At 46.7% G+C, this 9,696-nt stretch overlaps 1 protein-coding gene across 2 annotated transcripts in view; it reads right to left on the bottom strand.

The window, feature by feature from the left end:
• Auts2 (activator of transcription and developmental regulator AUTS2) overlaps positions 1–9,696 on the bottom strand; it is a 1,096,900-nt gene that overhangs the window by 250,865 nt on the left and 836,339 nt on the right. The window lies entirely within an intron of this gene.

Genomic DNA, 9,696 nt, shown 5'->3' on the forward strand with positions numbered 1-9,696 from the left:
GAGAGAGAGAGAGAGAGAACACACCTAAATACTACCAATAGGAGAATTCATAAAATAGTATTTATCTGTAAGAAGAAATAATCACCAGGATTAAAATAAAACTGAAGTTGTGTTTTGACAGGAACAGATAGCCAAGGTGAGAAGCCTAGAAAGCAAGTGTTGCAAAGGTGGAAGACATGAGACTGGAGAGAGCTCAGCAGCTAAATGCTTGCTACCTTTACAGAAGAGGCAAGTTCAGTTCCCAGCACCCACATCTGCGTGTAACTCTAGCTCCAGGGGATCTGATGCTCTTTTCTGGTCTCTATGGGCACTGCACATACAAGGCAGGTAGGCAGGCAGGCACACATACAGAGAGAGGGAGCGGGGGCAAGCGCAATGGAGGTATATCCTGTCTTAAAAACTGTAAAGACAAACCTATATAGGGTTTATTCCATATACTCTTGGTGGTTCCAAGGAAAGATGTATGCTTCCCCCAATCAAAGCACTGCATCTGGGTAAGGGGTGAGGTTGGGATGGGAGCATTGCCCTAGGAACACAAACCCTGGGCTCACAGCAAGCACTTACAAGGAGAGCTGTGGTCCAGAGGTTCTGGGTCTGGCATGTTGGCACTGTGTTGGAACCGTGAATGGCAATGCCTCCACACTAGGCAGATTCATCCCTCATCTCTTATCGCACCCTTACTCTCCTAATGGAGTGCTCCTTGATAGAGAAGCACTGTGCTTGCTCTCCACTTACTCATTTAGGAGGCTGTGGGTCTGATCAAAGATGGCCACTTTGGTAGATTCCACAGATTTAGATTGGTTCAGTGCTGTGTTACTGAGGGTTGCCTCTATGCTGTCGTGATGGGATTTTTTTTTTTTTTTCCAACATGACCCAAGTTGTCACACAGCAGCCTAACTTCCCACATAACGTTCAGCAGTGAAAGGCCATTACTGTGAAGGGCTCACAGGTTCCATATTTATCCACCTGTTTCCTATTACACAGATCTGTTAAATGAGTCCTTTGTCCCTCAACACTTGAGTAGCTGAGTAGGCTTCTTCTGTAAGTGCTGGCACTGGGAAAAGGCAAACTGGAGGCTTTCGGAAAGTGTTGGAACAACTGGATCTTCCTGAAAGGTCCTTGCCTGCCACACTCGTCCCAGACCCAGCCGGCCTACTTAGCAACTCCTAATTTACACACTTATGGGAGTATGTCAGAAAATTATGCTGGCTCTTTTTTTATTATTTTGTTTTGAAAGGAAGTTTTTGGGGGCACATTAAGAAGAAAAAGTTAAAAGCAGTATTTTCTTTGGTGACATTTCTGTAGGGCGGTACCTCCATCAAAGATTTAGAGCCTGTGAGGGCTGCAAACCAGATGGCCAACTATAAAGAATTCCTGTTTCCATGCTCCCAGGACCAGAAGCCACAGGAAGGCTTCTTCAATTTAACAAGGATCTCTAACTCCTGGAGGAGACATGTTTAAAGCACATGCCCCAAAATATGAGCTAACAGAAAAACCAGGGTCATTTTTTGCTCCACAGTGAGAGGGAATCAGGGTTTCATGGCCCACCCCATCCCACAACCAGCAAAGGTGTCAACTGTCCCCCAACCCTCTGACCCCAGGATAATTTTTATAGAGTATTCAGTGAGTCTGAGGCCTCCTAAGAATTTCACACTTCTCTCCAAGTGGTCTGGCCTCACCTACACCAGGAGCTCAAAGTGGCATTTTGAAGCATTAGCTACTGCAGGCTCCCTGCGTGGTTGACCAAAAGCATCCCTGCAAATGTCACCAATAGGAGCCTCTTTGTTGGAATCTCATTATGGTCACTGGTTGCTGGGAGCATTTTGAACATGCCACCCATTTAACTTCACCAAGTTACTATGGCCTCAACGGCCAATCCACACTGCCTCGCAGAGCCAGACTGAGAGCCTCATATTTAACAGGGAAACAAGAAATGGATGTTGCTGGTACCCATGTCCCTGCCCAGCAACCAAACAGCTCCCTCTCCTGCAGCATTCTAGAAAGTCTGCTGTTTTACTCTCATGGCCATTTATAACTTATAACTCTGGGTGGAGCCCAGGAGGGCTGGCCAATAATTTATATGATCTGGACTGGGAAATTCTTCACTATGAAGTAGGGAGTTCTCCATACTTAGACAACAATGGTGGACAGTCATAAATTGATATTGTTGTAGGGAGATGGGATGCATGGCGGCCTAGTCTGAAGATGCCCTATCTATCTCCAAGTTCAATGCCGAACTATCTCAATTAGTGTAGCAGGGTCATTGTATCCAAACAAGAACACAATTCCATTTTACAACAGAGAGTCAGCACATACAGCTGCTTTCACAGGGAAAACAGAATGTCTGCCTTCCTCCCTCCCTCCTTCCCTCCCTTCCTCCCATCCTCCTTCCTTCCCGTCCTTCCTTGGGCTCTTACAGCAATTCTCAAGTGTTTTGGCCTCAGAACACCTTTGTATCTTTGAAGTTTGGGGTGGTGGGTGGAAGAGGTTGCTCTGGGCCTCCTGCACACTAGCTGTGTTCTCTACCATCAGGCTGCACACTCCCTGACCACTCCAAATTTTTGAGTACTTCTAAAAGCTTTTACTCAGGCACATCATACCTGCTGACTGTTACAGTATCAACAATTAAGAAGATGTACATTTGTGCCAGTTCAACTAAAGAATAATAACTATAACAGAACTAGCAGGGTGGCTCAGATTGGTAAAGCACTTGCTTGAGTTTGATTCCCAAAACCTCTGTCAGAAAAATTAGCTCTGTAATCCAGGTGCAGCCAAGGAGGATCCCTGTGGCCCTCTGGTTAGCCATCCTAGGTGAATTTGGGATCAGTGAGAGACAGGATCTCAAAGCAAAAGCAAAGTGGATAATACCCAAAGCAGATAATTCCCTCAGATTTCCACACATGCACGCAGTCACACCCTTATTTACCTTCACACACAGGAACACACAAAATGACAACACATGAACAAGATACTAACTCTGTATTATGTATACATTCTTACCAAAAATAACTGTATTTTACAAAATAAAGCAAAACTGTGAGAGGAACGACTGAGTTTCTGCTATATCTGCTTTAGTTGAAGACAGCTGGGTTCTCCTGTCTGAGTTTGCATTCAATCTGTTCCAGTTACATGCTGTAGATTCTGGAAAATTCTGTCATACATCCATGAGAGAATCAAAGTAAGTGAAAAGGGAATTGAATAACTTATTCTTCTTAAAGAAAGATTTACTTATTAAAAGTTAACCTGACATGTACGCATTGGGGTATGTGCCTGTGTGTGCAGAGCCCTCAGAGGCCAAAAGGGGGTGTCAGATTCTCTGGAGCTGGAGCTACACGTGGTTGTGACCCACCCAACACGAATGCGAAGAACTGAACTCGGTTCTTCTGCAAGAAAATAACATGCTGCTAACTGCTGGGACGTCTCCCTGCTCTTAGGAAAATAGTTTGGGTTTTATTGAGTTCCTGGAGAAAGCTTGGCTAGATCGCAGTCTGTACTGAAATTAAGGATGAAAATATTTTCCAGTTCCTAGGAGTAAGTATATGACGATTGTCCCAGTTCTATTTCTATTGCTGTGATAAAACGCCTATCTAAAAGCAAAGAGAGGAGGTCAGAGTGTATCTGGCTTACACTGCCAGGTAACCATCTGCCACTGTGGGGAAGTCAGGTCAGCACTCCAGTATCACAGTCAGATCCCATCCACACTCAAGAGCAGATAGAAACAAATACATCTAAGCTTCCTGCTTGCCAGCCTCCCTCTGTGCTTTGTCAGCTTTCTCTGTGCAGAGACTTCACAGTCCAGCCAAAGAAATGGTGACACCCACATCCAGGGTGCGTCCTACTGTAGCAATGAACAATGAAGACAATCCCACACGACACACTCCGGGGCCAACCTAATTTGCACAACTCCTCATTAAAACTCTTCCAATATAATTTTAAATTGTGGCAAATTGACAGTTAACACTAAGCCAGTAGAGTAATTAAAGCCCTGTGTATCAGAGGGGAAAAGAACTCACTTTCCGTAGCTGCTAAGATCAACAACTAACAAAATCTATAGGAATAAGGGAGACAATGTTGAGGAAGGCACATGGCTGAGATCTCAAGGGGCTAAGGCTAGAGATTCACCCTTTACGGGCAGGCTGAGAGAAAGCGGCAGAGGCCAGAGGCTCAGGGACAAGACACTAATTTGGAATAGCTGGGGGTAGAGGAGTGAAAAAAACAACACAAACAGCAACAACAACAACAACAACAGCAGCAACAACAACAACAACTGATCTCCTAGGTTTCTCAGTGTCTTGAGGTCAATAAGAACAAGGTGAGGTGGAGGCACAAAGCCCAGAGGGCTTTCATCTTTGAACCTCCCTTAGAAAAAGGCAAAGCAGAGATGAAGGATACATTGGGAATGGGTAGGGTCCAAATTTCAGGGATACTTGGTGGGGTGTTTGTTTGTTTTGTTTTGTTTTGTTTTTGAGACAGGGTACCATGTATACCAGGCTGTGCCAAAGATGATCTTGGACTCCCATTGGTCCTGCCTCTATTTCCTAAATGCTGGGATTATAGCCCTCTATGACCATACCTGGTTTGTTAGCGCTGCAGGGGACAGAACTCAGGGCTCTGGGCATGCTACACAGGTACTTTACCAACTGAGCTGCACTTCCAGCCCCCAGGGTGGGGGGTACAATTGTAAATGGAAATGATGCTATCTAAGGAAGCCAAGGAAAGTGGTGTTTTCTCAAACAAACAGCCTGTTTTGCCCTAGCAAGAGGTTAGTGAGGGCGTCTTGGATATTTCTCTCTCCAGGATAGTCTCCTTGCCAAGCATAGAGCCTAGGACATCACAGGGACTCCATAATGAATGAAGTCACATGTGTGTGCTACCGTGAAGGAACAGGCACACAACCCGCATATCTGACAACAGGGAACAGCCTGTCTGTGGCGTGAGGAAGATCATAGATTAGATTAGGTGCCAAGAATTTAGAGACTGGCGGAGGGGAAAAGAACAGATAGGAGAAAATGCAGAGCCCTAAGAAGGCAAAGTAAGTTAGCCTGGTAAACGCAGGGAATTGACAGAGAAGTACATTTCTGGCGGGGGAGGGAGGGGGCCACTTGTGAACAAGACTCTAAATCAAGATCTTTCTAGCTCAAAATATCAGTCCTGAAATGCAAGCGATTGCCTGGAATTCCAACCATCGAACGCTCAATCTTATTTGCGCGGCATTGACAGCATGCTAGTTAGTAAGCGATTCAAGTGTCTCTACCTGATTAGCGACTGTGTAGTTAAGTGCTTGAGAGAAAGCACTGCAAGTGGGCAAGGGTCCGGGTGAGGCTGCACACACTGTATGTCTAAGAAGCTACTTGTGGGACAGTTAACGCCTTCTCCACCCTTTTGTGTATCCTTTTCTGGAGTTCAGGATTTAGAAACTGGCCCATGAGATGTCAGGGAAGTTGAGAAGGGAAGAATTCGAGCCAATAGGAGGATTTTAAGTGTGTGAAATTAAATGCCTTTACCAGTGGCAAGCCATACAGTAAAGATGCCCGTTAACAAGCATCGGTTACTGGGCTTCATGCACAAAGCGGATGCATTAGTTTTCCATTTCTGAAAGAGAGGGATGGGGCAATTCCGTGGCTACTATCACCTAGTCCTTCTCCCTACCTCTTCCCCCTTCTTTCTGACAGCACTGTTAATGATCATTAATGTTCCACAAACTCTAATGGGTCCCCCTGGGAGCCCAGGAAGATGGCAATTTGTATTGAGGATTTAGACATAACCCAAGAATGAATGAATGAATGAATGAATGAAATGAGAGAGAGGGAGTGGACACAGCACGATTGTCACTAACCATCTATACTGCTTGTTAACACCACTGGTGGAGCTATAATCAGACAGCAGTCACAGTTACAGAGCCAGAAGACTGGGACACCTTTACCACTTGCATATACACACATGTTCATATGTGTTGGCACACGCTTTTTTCCAGTAACCCTGTCTCTTAGAAAGTTTTTGGTGGGTTGTTACTTTTTTTTTTTTTTAGTTTTTAGTTTTGTTTTGTTTTGTTTTTTAATGTTCTGGAAATTCTAATAAAAAAGCCAGCTGCTGCTGTGTTTTAAAGACATGAGAGAATTGTACACATGTTCTTCTGCACCTTAGACAGGACGCTCTTGCTGAGTCTACGCTTTCTCAGGTGTGTCTAGGGATGGGACCAGGTAAGACATAAGGGTATAAATGCATGAGAGAGAGACAGAGACAGACGCAGAGACAGACAGACAGACATAGGGAGTCCTCCTAAATCCGACTCCATCTTACTTTTTTTCAGATAAGATCTCACATTGGCCTAGAGTTCACTGACTGAGCTAGCCTGGCTGGCTAGTGACCTCCAGAGAGCTGCCTGTCTCTGCCCCAGGGGCTCTCGGTTTACAAACCTGTGTGACCTAGCTTTTTACACGTGTCTGAGGCTCACGCTGAACTCATGTTCATGCAGCAAGAACTTCCTCAACTGAGTCATCTCCCCAGCTCCTCGTTTCTTTATCAATATCAGATGCTGAGCCAAGGTCAGATTCAGGTTGGTGCTTATCCACAGCCTGGAAGCTGAGTGCCCTGGCGTGGGCGGGACAACACTCAGCCTTTTGATATCTGAAAGCAGTTTTAGATCACTTAAGAGCCTCCAAAACATTGGAGAGAACTCAGCATGTCCCAGTGTGAAGGAGACAAACAGGCTAAATGGAGGGTTGTTTTCTTGTATATAAGGAAATGGTTGTTGAATCTACCTAATCTACAGGAAGCCCCAACAGGTCATTCCGCAAGGGACTCGCACCTAACATGGGAACGGGCCTCCTTTTCAAACCCAGAAGGTACCTCACGGCCTAGCTGACCGATGGCTCCAGAGGTGGCCCTGTCATCTGCTCTGGACCTCCCCCCAGGTGTGGACCCCTTGCCTATTTCCACAGGATGCATGAGAGCAATGCTGTCTGCTTCTCTGTCAGGCTTGGTGGAGAGTGGGACTTTGATACAATGCGTCTGAGTGAGAGGCAGCTGTAGGCAGATGGCTGGGACTATAGCTAGCCAGATTCACTTGCACATTCAGAAGTACTGATGATAAAAAATACACTATGAGGCATGTTCCATATGTTTATTTTCCAGTTTTCATTTGTTGCAGCCCTGTTAATACTACTAGGATTTTTCTCCATTGGAGCTGCCATAAGGGCGTCTACCTAGAGACATCTGGCGCCTGTCACTTCAGACACCACTGCACTCAAAACTGCAATGTGAGCTGTGTTCGTTCCCTCTCTCACTCTGCCTCTCCAGTGATCTCTTTCTGTCCCTACATTGTGCCTGGAGGACTCCTGCCTCTCCTGAGACAATGACTGGCACCTGCATTGACACACTCCCACACGCCTTTTTGGAGGCAGATTGAGTCCAGGATGGCCTGGAACTTTTGATGTATCGGAGGATGACCTTGAACCGCAGATCTTCTGGCCTCAACCATAGTCCCATAGTGCTGGGACTATGGGTCAGCACCACCACACCTGGCTTTTGCGGTGTTGGAGATGGAACCCAGGACCTTGAGTAGGCTGGGCAAATACTAAATTCAATGAGCTGCATTCCCAGCTTCTGCACTTTAGTTTTGGATTCAAGGGACCAGGGCCTTCAGAGGCTGGCTGAGGCAGGCCAATGATGTACCTTGGGCTGGCCCTGCTGCTCTGGCCTGAGATCAATAGCCAGAGCTTCTTACATGGACTATTTAACTGTGTTTGAGGAACCAAGAAAAAGCTGAGAGTGAATGAACACAAGCAGGGTATGGTGTGGTCCTGTCCTCAGCTTGTCATGTAGTCTCTGCACTGGGGACAAGTTAGAGACACATTCCTCCCCAGAGCCCTCCAACGAGAGGATCCCAGCCCCCTCGATGTACGTTCTCCAGCTGTGCTCTGCCTGAGTTTGTCTGCTCTGTCCACAGGATGACAGCTGGACTCACCCCAGGTGGGACGGATGGTTCAAGGACTGCACACCATCTGTGCTGGTGAGAGCTTCCTAGGTCACTCCCCGGCCTGTTGTAATCAAGAGGCAAAGCCCTCCATCTTGTTGACACTTATGACCTCCATTCTAAAATGCCCAGGTTGTTTAATTGAGGTGGGGCTGCAAGTAAGTCAGGCTTTTCCATTTGGACACTTCCTAATAGGAGCCATACATCAAGTGCTCGCCTCTCAGCTCAACAACAGCTGTTTGGAAACCTGTCCGGGGTCTGTCATCCGGAGCTGCTTTCATAAAGATCGACACCCCTTCGGGGAGAGTCAGGGCCATCACTTTCTCCGGGAGAACTGGTGAAAGGACCCTGATGGGAAGCCACAGGGGTAGCCTCCCATGGGTTACTAAAGAAGTGAAAATATGTTTATGGGTATTTAGTGAGCACCAATTGAGTGAAGGCCCAGAGGTTGATGGACAGCAGATGAAGAAAAAGTCCATTGCTTGTGAAGCAAAGCACACTGAGTTTCAGCATCTCCAGCCCTGGCCTCTGGAGTGCTGGGGATGGGACCTAGAACAGATGCTAAGCAAGGGCTCTCCTGCTGAGCCATGCCTCAGTAGCTCACTGTGGGATTCTAGAGAAGTTAACCGCACACCTACTTGGCTATTCACGCTTCATCTGCCAGCCCTTGGCACCTGTCTCTTGTGATTGTATTATCAGTCACATTTGATGGCTGCACCTGATACTGTTCTGGTGACGCGCAAGGATGGCTACTGGGAAGAACAGGTGTTTTCCAGGATGTCCTCAAAAGCAGCCTCTGGTTGGTGGTCTGAGGACACTGTGACTATGCCAATGACTCCAGTGCATAGGCATTCTTGAACTTTTGCAGACTACATACACGGCAGCTGGGAGCTGGTGGAAGGAACGTAACTGGTAGAGAATAAGGTCAGTCTCTTGATAAAGCTTTAATATGGAATTAAATCTCCTTTTGGTAGCTTGGCTCCTGGACTGTAACCTGCAAGGCAGCAGGTGAGAAATGCACAGGTACCAAGGCAGCTGGAGAGATGACATGGCTCAGCAGGGATGAACGCTTGCTTCTCAAGCCCAAGTCCCTAACTTTGCATCTCCAGCAGAAGCCTCCTGACCCAAAGTACATGTGGTACACACAGGCCTGTAACCCTGGTGCTGGTAAGAGAAGGAGCAGGTGGATCCCTGGCATCTGGGGGCAGTCAGCCTAGCTCTAGGTTCAGTGAGAGATTCCATCTCAAAGAAACAAGATGGATAGTGATAGAGGATGTTGGGTGTAATAGTTGGTTTTTGTCAGCTTGACACAAACTTAGAAAGTATCAATGAAGAGGGCACCTTAATGGAGAAAATGCCTCCATCAGATTGGCCTGTAGACAACCGGTGGGCATTTTCTTCATTAATGATTGATGTGGGAGGACCCAGCCCACTCTAGGTAGTCCTGGGCACTATGAAATGGAAGACTGAGCAACCCATGAATAGCAAGCCATTGAGGAGCTTCATGGTGTCTGATTTAGCTCCTGCCTTAAGTTCAAGCCTTCCTTGAACTCTACTGGCTCCCCGCCATCTATTATCTATGTGACATCCATCCATCCATCTATCCATCCATCCACCCACCCACTGATCTATCTACTTATCTATCCATCTACCCACCCACCCACCTATCCATCCATCCATCCATCCATCCATCCATCCATCCATCCATCCATCCATCCATC

This window comes from Mus caroli, chromosome 5 (assembly GCF_900094665.2).
Source record: "Mus caroli chromosome 5, CAROLI_EIJ_v1.1, whole genome shotgun sequence".
Classification (NCBI taxonomy): domain Eukaryota; kingdom Metazoa; phylum Chordata; class Mammalia; order Rodentia; family Muridae; genus Mus; species Mus caroli.